The following is a 12,272-nucleotide window of genomic DNA, read 5'->3' on the forward strand; positions in this document are numbered from 1 at the left end:
TTCTTATTAATGCAGCATCAGGTTCCCATATAAACACTACTCTTTACCTTGTGTTGATACGCACAACACTCTACACCAGCTATGCACTGGATCAAGCCCTCAGTGTCCTGACCATCTTTGATTTACTTTGTTATGAAAGAGAAAATTATAACCGAGGAGAAAGTTACCATTTTTTTCATAAAGAATTAAGTACCTCTAAAAATCAACAGGCACTACATCAATGACTAAAGAAAAACTGAACTTTTTTTTAAATCAGATCAATTTTTCCCTCAATCTACCATCAAGCCCAATATGTGAATCTTAATGATGGTTGTCTATGGCTGAGAGCCTTCAGGAAAACCAGTTTGGGATTGGGATTAAATCCATGCACCTAATTCTAAATCATAAATACTTCCTAGCACAGCATCATTTTACACAGGCTGTTGTTGTCTGACTGCAGTTATGTTATTATATACATCACTTTTTATTGTCACCATTGTTTGTTCTAATGACGCTAAAAAAAAAACCAAGAAAATTATATGAGAATTGGATATACAAGCACTGTATTCCTGCAAATATACATTTAATCAATAGGTCTTTTTTAAGAGATCTTGTCTCAGTAAATTCACAATTTTGTGAAGAGAGCAAATCTTATCTAGACATCAGATCACTCCAAAGAACCAAAGATTTAGAGCCAAATCCTGGTCCGATGTAAGTTAATGAGAATTTTGCTATGGACTCCAATAGGAGTTGAATTTGACTGTTAGAAAGTAAGTAAAAGTGACTAATTCATTTACAATTCTTTTCTTGCTAATTTAAATCTTTAGGAGATAATAATATTTTCTATTTGAGTGTAGGTAATAGCACACAAGGAAGCCAAACATGCTGGCTATGGGTGCGCTACTTCACGTTTTCAATAGGGTGTGTGCAAAATTCCTTTTCGCTGTAACAATCTATGGGATTTAGCATAAGCCAACAAAAACAAAGAGAGAGAGACTTGGCTAATCCACATGAAAAATATAATTTCAGTACAAGTGTGTATCACTTCTGAGCTGCCCAGTTTCTGCACAGGCACTGTTTTTAACTGTTGTGAGAGGAAGGCTTCAGGCTACATTGCTGTTGAGAGGATTAGTTACATAAGGTAATGTAGTGATGAATATCTTACCTCCTCCTAAAGAATACTATGTTATTGTTGGACTCAGTGCTTTTATTACACTTTAGATAATTTTAATTCTGATAATTCTCCTGTTTTCCCCCTTTCAAATAGATAAAGGATCTTAAATTAAATTACTGTATTCAGGCCATGCTGCAGGTCCATGAAGAACTCCATAATGCAGAATTCAAAGAAATATAATTGCACATTAATACCACTACACTGTATATTAAAATCACTGCAATTGTTCTGTGGTAAATCATTATCTCCATTTGCTTTATTTTTAAATGCTGCTGTTTGTGAGAGTTAACCTGTATATTAGTATTTAATGTTGCTGGATGATCATCATCGTTCTTGGAAGTTTATTGCTAGGACACTCAGAGCATCTGTACGGGCTTTTTCATTGTTAAATCGAAAGTTTCATTTCAAATTATATACATACATACATACACACACACACTCATCACACATTACTAACACCAACGTTGATTATTATCCATGAAAGAATTTCAAAGTTTTCTTTTCCAGCCTCAAACTTGTTGCTTACCTTTTGCAATTCAGTCATGTTGGGCAATGAAAATGATTGAGAGACAATTTCATTCCTAGTTTTCATTCAGCAATACAATTATTATTATTATTGTTAAGAGCAAATAAGTGCTTGGCACTGTACTATACACAAATAGACCTGGGGCCTGCTTCTCCTTTTAGTTATTCCAGTGTGAATAAGGAGTAAGTCCTGTGAAGTCAGCAGACATACATCAGTTTGAAAAGTAGAACCAGAGCAATGGCCCTGACCTGAGAAGTGTATATTATAAGGTCCTGATTCTACAAAAATTTATGCAAATGCTTAATTTTAAGCACTGGGATAATCCCCCTGAAGGCAATGGACTACTCACAGTGCACAAAGTTAACCTAAGACCTAAGGCCTCAGTCTTGCAATCGGATTCAAATGGCCAGTCTATTATGCCTTCATGAATTCCCATTGATGTCAATGTTGCTCCTCAGGGGCACAAGAGTTTGAGCATATTGATTCACTTACAAGATTGGGTCTGACAGACAAAGATCAGACAACCTCAGTCACATGCCCACGGTGATAACTTGGAATATTTTTCCCCAGATAAAGGTGATGGTGTTACATTGTCATGGATTATTCATAGGATGCTCACGGGAAGAATTTTAAGAATATGGTTCAAGGACAAGAAGATGGGGGTCCTGATTCACTGAAACAAGGAAGGCAATCTAGGCAAATGGTGTGACACAGCAGATGGCACAAAGACAGAAGGAGACAAGGAAATAAAGGAAGTGGTGAGGCTGGTATCACTGGTAGAGTGACGGAGGTGAAATAGAACATGAAAAAAATAAAAGAGTTGTGATGTAAAGATTGCAGACACTGAATGGAAACTTTTAAGTAAAATTTGGTTTCCACTGAAATAAAAAAAAATTGATTAGGCACGGACAATTTGTTCACCAGTCCTCTGACTGTCAAGTTATTCAGAGTCATCAAGATAGTACTTTAAAAACATTATGCAATGTGGTAGTTAGGAGATGTTGTGTCACATCCTATCTACCAAGTCTTTGATTGGGTTTCTCAGATTTCAAAGAGAGCCAGTTAAGAAGGTTTAGGCAAACAGCTGACATTCACTGGAAGAGCTGGCAGAATACTGGGTCCCAGGTTTAAGACTAGTTCAAAACAATCCTTGCTGTTGCATAAGCTGCCATTCAGAAACTTGCAGTAGAAAATATATACTACAGAGCTAATACCGGACAGCTCAAAATAAAAGCGGAGGAAGAGGGGCCGTTATCCAGCAACTGATACAGAAAGAAGACCTTGATCAAATATCAGTCACCCATTTTTAAGACTGTTGCAGAAAGGTAGCTATCTTTGTGTCTGTCAGATCACTCGAAGCTGTGGCTAGCTTATCTACAGGACTAAACTGTGGTTTCCTTCTTAGTCACTCTGCTCAACACTGTACTCTCTCAGTGTTTTTGTAACGCTGAGGACATCTATTCAGATCACATATGCAGTTTATTCCCAGACGATACAGAAAGTCCAGTGTTCTTAAAATGGAACATGGTAATACTTTTGTTCCAATATTAGTTCCTGATATAAAGGACTTTCATAAATACAGTGGTCAGATTAATGTTCTTTAACAAACATTAACCAGTACATAGAGAAGGCTTTGAAACAAACTGATACATTAAACAGTAATAAGCCACCAGGACCAGATAGTATTCACCCAAGAGTTCTGAAGAAATTCAAGTACGAAATTGCAGAACTACTAACTGTGGTATGTAACCTATTGCTTAAATCAGCCTCAGTACCAGATGACTGCTGGATAACTAATGTAATGCCAGTCTTTAAAAAAAGGATTCAGACGTGATCTGGGCAATTACAGGCCAGTAAGCCTAACTTCAGTATTAGGAAAATTGGTTGAAACGATAGTGAAGAACAGAATTATCAGACACATAGGTGAACACAATATGGTCAGGAAGATTCAATAAGCCTTTGGAAAAGGGAAATCTTGCTTCATCAATCTATGTGAATTCTTTGCGGGTGTCAACAAGTATGTGGACAAGGATGATCCATTGGATAAAATATACTTGGACTTTCAGAAAGCCTTCAATAAGGTCCTTCAACAAAGTCCTTTAAGCAAAATAAGCTGTTATGAGATAAGAGGGAAGGTCCTCTCATGGATCAGTAACTGGTTAAAAGATAGGGAACAAAGGGTAGGAATAAACTGTCAGTTTTCACAGTGGAGAGAGGTAAATAGCAGAGTCCCCCAAGGATCTGTCCTGGGACCAGTGCTATTCAATGATTCGCAAATGATCCTGAAAAAGGGATAAATAGTGAGGTGACAAAGTTTACAGATGATCCAAATTACTCAAGATAGTTAAGTCCAAAGCTGACTGCAAAGCAGTTACAAAGGGATCTCATAATTATGGGTGACTGGGCAACAAATTGGCAGATGAAATTCAGTGTTGATAAATGCAAAGTAATTATGCAAAGAAAATATGATCCCAACTATACATATAAAATGATGGGGTGTAAATTAGCTGCTACCACTCATGAAAGAGATCTTGAGGTCATTGTGAATAGTTCTCTGAAAAAATATGCTCAATGTGCAGTGGCAATCCTTAAGAACCATTAGGAAATGGACAGATAAGATGACAGAAAATATCATAACACCACTATATAAAACCATGGTATGCCCACATATTGAATACTGAGCATAGCTCTGGATACCCCATCTGAAAAAAGATATACTGGAAAAGGTATAGAGAAAGGCAACAAAAATGATTAGGGGTATGGAACACTTTTCATCTGAGGAAGGGTTAAGAAGACTGGAACTGTTTAACTTAGAAAAGAGATGACAAAAAAAGGATATGATAGAGGTCTATAAAATCATGAATGATGTGGAGCAAGTGAATAAGTAAGTGTTATTTACCCCTTCACGTAACACAAGAACCAGGGGTCACCCCATGAAATTAATAGGCAGTGGTTTAAAACAAACATATGGAAATACTTCTTCACACAATGCACAGTCAACCTTTGGAACTCATTGCCAGGGAGATGTCGTAAAGGCAAAAAGTAAAACTGGCTTCGAAAAAGAAGTAGATAAGTTCATGGAGAATAGGTTCCTCACTGACTATTAGCCAAGATGGCAAGGGATGCAAGCTCATGATCTGGGTGTCCCTAACCTTCAAACTGCAAGGCACGCACTGGAATGCATGACAGGGATGGATCACTCAATAATTGTCCTGTTCTGTTCATTCCCTCTGAAGCATCTGGCACCTGTCACTGTTGGAAGTAGGGTGACCAGATGTCCCGATTTCATAGGGACGGTCCCGAGTTTTGGGTCTTTTTTTTATATAGCTCCTATTACCCACCGTTCCCTGTCCCGATTTTTCACACTTGTTGTCTGGTCACTCTAGTTGGCAGACGGAACACTGGGCTAGAAAGATCACTGGTCCAACCCAGTGTAGCTATTATGATGTTCTCATATGCGATATAATATTCAAATTCATGTCTCCTAAGTTAAGTACTCTCAGAGAGTATGTTTACACAGCAACTAGACGTTTGCAGCTGGCCTGTGCCAGCTGACTTGGGCTCACTGGGCTTGGGCTGTGGGGCTGTTTCACTGCTGTGTAGACTTCCAGGTTCAGGCTGGGATCCTCCCACCTCAGACGGTCTCAGTGCCCAGGCTCTAGACTGAGCCCACAAGTCCACACAGAAATGAAAGAGCCGCTCAGCCCGAGCCCCACAAGCCCAAGTCAGTTGGCACGGGCCAGCCATGGTTTTTTTTTTGCTGTGTAGACATACCCAAAGAGAGTGCAGTAAAAAAGCATGCTGCATATTGTGCTTTCAAGGTGTCATTGTTAAAAGCACCTAATTAGGCCAATACTGGGTATTTTTAAAATCATGCCCTCAGTTGATAAAGCACAACTAGGTAGTGGGGGGCAACTATGATCCAGTCAATTGAGCACCAGCAGTCAAGAGATCTGGGTTCTGTTCTTGATTGTCACTTAGCTCTGAGAGACATTACTCAAGCAACCACCTAGCCTTTCTGTGCCTCATTTTCCATCTCCATAAATTGTGTAGAATAATGCTGACCTACCTTTCACAAAGCACTTTTACCTTATGTTTGAGGAGCCTCCTATACAGTAAAAATAAAGTATTATTATACTGTTATTGTTAATTCAGCTCTTCAAGCACTGATGGAATAAAGCTGATACTTTTGTGTCCAAATCATTGAGGGCCTGATTTCCCAGTTATGCCCCTAATTTTCACATATATTTTAGGCAGCAAATATCCAATTTAGGCATGCCATTGTGCTATTTTCATATACAAATAAGATGTACAAAGGCCAATCACTATTTTAAAAACCAGGTCCCTGAGTGTGCAACCAGATTGGCAATTGCATTCTCCTGAGTTTTATAAATTAGAATTCAGTATTTGACAAATCCAAAAACATGATCTCTCATAGTCCTACTTTTTATTCACATTACGGTTTTGATAAATGTGCCTTTGAATCCCTAAACTGCTGGACTTTGAGCCTTTGTCATTAATTTTATTACCTTCAGGGTGGCTTTGTGTTTCAATAAATATGCCAGCTCAAACACAAGTGTTTTAAATTCCAAATACAATAGTGCCAATTTCCTCCCCATTACCAGCACCATTTTTTAAAAAAAGCACTACCTTTAGCAATGTTTCTCTCTCAGGATACTCTAAGTCCAGTGATGATTTCACACTCATATTATTAAGAACACTTATAATACTTTACACTTGCAACATGTACTGCTTTTACCAAAGGATGCAAATGTTAATTCTCACAACAGCCTGTGAGACAGGGGCCAAACTAAACCCTCAGAACTAAACCAAACATTCTAGAGGCTTGGAACACAAAACTGGATCTGAATTTCACATTAGTCCCCATCCCTGGGCTGAACCAAAACCCCTGATCTGAACCCTCCTTGAATCATAGAGGGTGGGAAGCTGCACTGGGGTTCAAATTGTGAGAGTCCAGCCCATTTCTAATGATTATATTCACTTTACTTCTGAGCAAACCAAGGCAGAGAGCCATTAACTGACTTGCTCAATATGGTCCAACATAAAGTAAGTGGTATAACTGAGAATAGAAATCAAGAGGTTTACTCTGCCTCTGAAGACAACATGGTATAACACTACAGTATCATAGGTAATAAGACTGAGGGCTAATTAGGGTCAAATTTAAATGACAAATTATATCTTTCCCCTGTAATTCACCAAAACATTGCCAAACTTAAAATGTTTCCTTCCCATAACTACTAGTATTTCTTCTACTGCTTGAGTTTATGCTCACTAGAGATGGACATGCAGTTTATCATTTCAGAGACACTGCCACCTGTGAGATTTGCAAATGCTCTTAATAAAATTGGAGCCATTAACATTACTGTTGTAGGCAGCATTCAATCTATTTAATAGTTTGGGTCATTGATTCACAAGTTCATAAAACTAGCAAGGGTGGGGGGTCAAACAAAATTATATGTATTTAATAAAAGCACCCTATAAAGCTGATCTCAATATAAAATGAATTAGAAGCAAAAGGTAGTAAAATCTGACCCATTTACTCAGCAGATCTGAGAGTGAAAAGTAGGTAGGGTTAATGGTGCCCTGCCCTCCCTGGTATGAACACTAAATATCTAAATGTCGTTTACAGAGGCTTCATATGTTAGAAAGAGTCTTTTATTCTATACCCTTACATTGACACCTTGAAAGGTGTGTTCCTTTTCTAGGCAGTGTGCAGAAGGGAAATAAAGCATGCTCAGCATTCTTAAGGAGAATATAGTGCGTTTCCCAAGAGCCATTACTCACATATCTTCCAGTGCCATGTCCAATAGACATTCCCTTTTACAGTACTGCTGCTGATGTTGCGCTTGTTCAGATTTCTACTGAGAGTCAAGGACATTAAAAACCTGCAGTTCAGACCACTTGCTCTCAGAGCTAGACAGTGGGCAGGTTTTGCACAATTTATAATTCAGGCACAGGGAAGAAAGAAGACACATAAGCAACTGATGCTGATGCTGAAGATGCAGCAGTAAACCTCAGATACACCTAAAACACAGACAGACACCCCAGCAGAAAGAGATGATGCAAGGAGCCTACACACCCATGCAGGAACTGCTCACAGTGACAATCTTTGCTCATGTTCAGTCACAAGGCTGGTGAGGTCTGGCACCACTGCAAGAAGTGGGCATTAGACCCAGAAAGAGCAGGGAGGAGTGTACTGATCAGCAGAACTGGTCCTGTTCAGTAGCAGGAAAATGAGTGCATTCTGCACCCAGTTCCAGGGCTGCACAGTGGCCACACTCTTCCTCCACTCATAAGGACATTTTGATTCACCAAGACACAATGGCCCTCTGAGCTCCCACTGTGGTTACGCACTACTATCATGCTACCTCCTACTGTAAACCTCATGGTATTGCTACAACTAAAAGGTCATCCATTCTGTTTCAGAGATCAGCTTGCTTAGGGAGGTTGTGGAATCCCCATCACTGGAGGTTTTTAAGAACAAGACAGACAAATACATTAGGGATGGTCTAAGTACACTTAATCCTGCCTCAGAGGAATGGCTTGATGACCTCTTGAGGTCCCTTCCAACCCTACAATTCTATGATCATGAAAAGTCCCATTGACTCCTGATATTCCACCAGAATACTTTCGACTCAAGAAAGAATTGTGTTTTGTATGTAGCTTGTACATGTTATTACTTTTTCTGTGCACTGCCCCATTAAATTTATAAGGACTGGGCCTCTGCAGGGGCATATGCCAATTTGTAAGGCAGACTGGATGCAGCATATTTCAGAGAACACACACACACACACACACACAGAGCTCTCTTTCTCTCTCACAAGCACTGTACTTCTGTTCTTTCTTATTTTGTTGCTTTTCATAATCTAAAATAAAAAAGCAACCCAGACTGAAAGAATCTGGTTGCTTCTTGTGATCAGAAAAGACATCATGAGAATTCTCAGAATAAGTATTCATCCAAAACAAGAAAGAGTCAGAGGAATTGAAGGATGAAATGCTAAAAAGAAGGAAAACCACAGAACAGGTAAAATAGACATTTAAAGAAATATGGAATTTTTTAATTGAGAGAACTGAACAATATTGTATGTAAATGATATTGAAGACAATGGAAAGAAAAAAATCAATAGTTTTAAACGCTGGTGTGAATTCCCAATTCACAGAAAAGAGCCTAAAAGTTACTCAATGCATAGACATTTCAAAACCAGAACCTCTACAGATTATCCCACCCTTCATTTGAGTGCCTAAGAAATCAATCAAGACCTCAAGGAATGTTTTCTTAGAGCTTTCAGTAGTCCTTGAGAAGTCAATGCTGTTAAGGAAAGGGGCTGTTTACCTTCTGACATCCCAACCATTTGTGTTTAATATGCTCATCGATATGAATGTTAAAACACGCAAATGCACTACAACACAGATGCAGCTTTGACAGGTGCCACTTTACTTTAGTATAAAAGGAAAATTGAAGCACATGAAGGACACAGAGTAATTATGTCTCACGCTCATGAAAAACAGAGTAATTCCTGTGTTAGAAACTATTCAGTCTCTCTCTACCTGAACAGCTGGGCCAATTCTGCCATTAATCTGGTGTGTGCAATTTCCACCAAGATCAATGGGAATTCCAGACATACAATACATGGCCTTCAATCTACAATTGCCGAGCCAGGACATTCCTAGAAGAGGGAGTGAAGGAGTTGATATTTCTTATTTTGGTACACTCCGAATAGATCAAAGGAATTTATATCAATACAGTATTTCCAATTGTGATTGAGTAATTCTCATACTTTCCCTCAATGACATTTTACTATTACAAGTCTATGAAGTCTGAGTGCCACTTATACTTGTAAAATGCATATGCTAATCACTGATTGCTCCTAACATTTTGCTTGTGACAAGTGCTGGCTCTTCTACTTGTATTTCATTCACTTTTCCTGCCTACAGAAGACCCTTACTATTCATTCAGTTCCATTTGGCAGCCAATACACTCACCACAAGGATTGATTTAGGATGCATAAATGCCATTGTTTTAGAATGGATAAAGTGTGGTCCAGTGGATTAGGAGTCAGGAGACCTGGATTCTCATCCTAGCTCAGGGTAAGTCACTTCTCCTCTATGTGCTTCTGTTTCTCCTCTTTATTTCGACTGTGAGCCCTCTGGGGTAGGGACTGTATCTCACTTTGTGACAATACAGTGCCAAGCACATGAGATCCTAGTCTCATTTGGGGCCTCTAGTGTAATATAGTTAACAACAATAATATTCAAATGGTCTCGCTCCAGAGTGGCTTCTTTCCTCTCCTTTCTCCTGACCTCCAGGCCTGGAGACGCTGATCTGTACTCCTTTTACTATAGCTCAGCATGATCTATTCAGCAAAATCGCTATTTGATTCACTCATCTTCCATTGCTGTTTTGATATAACCCAGAATTGGGATTTTTACCCCGTAGGACTGCCTTCTGACAGAATAATAAAGAAAGAGCTTCTGCCAAGAAAATATTTCACTTTTTTGGAAAAAGGAAAACGCTATTACTTCTCCCTGCCAGAGATCCTACTGGACCAGCAACTCTATGAAGACTGAAAGAATCATAGGAGAAGCTTAAACTCCAAAGAAGCATTTCAACACCTCTTATCTGGATTAGCACCTCTAGTAGGAGAACATGGGGGCTCTGGGGAAGGAAGTCTCCATGAGGATCTCCTGGAATACCACCCCTCTCATTCTATTGGGGCAAGGTTTAGATTCCCAGAATAGTCAGCAGGGTTTACCCACTAACCTGGTGACTCTTGGAAGATCCACAGGCAGGCAGGCTAATCACATCAAGGCTTGGTGACTTTGCACTGGCTCTGGCCCTTAATGACCTTCCCCCCCCTTCTCCCAAGGCAGCAAGACTATTTGAATCTGTCCCCCACCTCCCTCGCACACCACTGGGCACACCACTAGGCTGGGCTGCCCCTAGCCCTCCAGGGATGGAGGACTCTGTGGAAAGTGTTATACAACTCTAGACTATAAATCAGCCCTAGTCTTTTTGCCACAACTTTTTGGTGCCAAAGCGAAGACAATGTGTGTCCACCCCAGCCTGGCCCTTCCTTGTTCACTCCGCTAGTGGTTTCAGTTCTTTGTATGTTGCCTCCTACTACATCATCAATGAACAGTAACCAAATGAACTAAACACAAACTACACCTAATAGGCTATTTGCATCTAAATTACAGCCAAAAAGCCCCTTCTGAAAACTCAGTGAGTTTCTTGTGGGAGAAAATAAACAGTTTTACTAAACGATACTATGTAATTATAAACTTCATTAACATTAAATAAATTAGAGACTTCATCCCATAATGGATACCTAGGTTTAGTTGCTTATTGCCATCCCTACCAGGGGAGGTTATTAGGAAGTAAGTGTTTAGAGTTAAGGCTATCTTCTTATTTAAAACTAATTACATCCCTGCAACAGGAGCTATTGGGCTTCTTATCCACACATCTTGACACCATGAATTCTTTTCAAAATGTCAGTGTTTGTCTGCCGCCATTCATGGGAGAGCACCAGTGCCAGGCATGTAACTTTCTGAACTGCATGAAAAGCACAAGCGTTAAGCCCTCTGCCTCTGTTAATGCATTTGGACCAAACGCCTGTTCCCATCACACAGCCAAAGACATCAGCTCCTACAGATCTCCTCACAGGCTGTCTGGAGGGAATGGATATGGAAGGAGTGGAGCTATCATGGTTGCTACTGCAAGCTCAGGGCTGCAGGATCCCCTGTACCTGGTGCACTTTGTCTTTCCGGGGAGAATGACCTTACATTCTAATTAATACCAAAGCAATAATGGAAAAACATTTAGGGTGCTGTAGGAAGAGTGGGTAGTGATTTGATAGACAGCATGACCCTCTGGGTCAGTAATGAGCCAATGTCCTAGGTCCACACCCAGGTCCATGAGTTTTTACAATGAGTACAGATCCTTAAGCCCAACCTCTCTATGCCCAGCGCAGCAAAGACAACATAAGCCATCTCTAAACTGCCCTAATCCTTAGACTGCCAAGCACCAGGCCAATCCTACTTTGCAACAGAGAGCAATATAAGTTAAGCATCCCAGAGTTTGCTAGTGCGCAGCAGTGCTCCAGCTATACCCCCTACACCAGGGACTGCAAAGGGGCATGTGTGGATTCCCTTATGTCAGGATATTCCTCACCTGGCCAGTTATGCTTTATGGCCATATGCGCTGGCACGGCAGAAAGGAGTCATAGTGGAGCCAAGGATCAGATTCCAATCTGCCCAAACACATTCCTCCTTCTCCTCCTTTCTGAAGAAGGGTTAGCGTTGCTTGGAAAAAGTTGGAGTCAAACAGTGCTGTGAATGGCTATGCGCTGTTGGCCATAATTGTGTGTGTGGATACAATCTGTGATAGAGCCCAAATGATATAGCATGCCGAAATGTCTCTTGGGCAAACAGAGCATTTGTAGTGATTCTCCTGTGTGGAATTAGGGCCCAATCCAGCACTACTGGAGTGAAGGAAGATGCTGTCAAAGACTTTATGGAACTAGGATCAGGCCATTAAAACTTGCCATGTTTTACCACAGAAGTGAGTGAAAT

The 12,272-nt window shown here is 40.1% G+C and overlaps 1 protein-coding gene across 5 annotated transcripts in view; it reads right to left on the reverse strand.

Annotated features, from left to right (window-relative positions):
* NTRK2 (neurotrophic receptor tyrosine kinase 2) overlaps positions 1–12,272 on the reverse strand; it is a 288,034-nt gene that overhangs the window by 171,639 nt on the left and 104,123 nt on the right. The window lies entirely within an intron of this gene.

The sequence above is a fragment of the Gopherus flavomarginatus genome, chromosome 3, assembly GCF_025201925.1.
Source record: "Gopherus flavomarginatus isolate rGopFla2 chromosome 3, rGopFla2.mat.asm, whole genome shotgun sequence".
NCBI lineage: Eukaryota > Metazoa > Chordata > Testudines > Testudinidae > Gopherus > Gopherus flavomarginatus.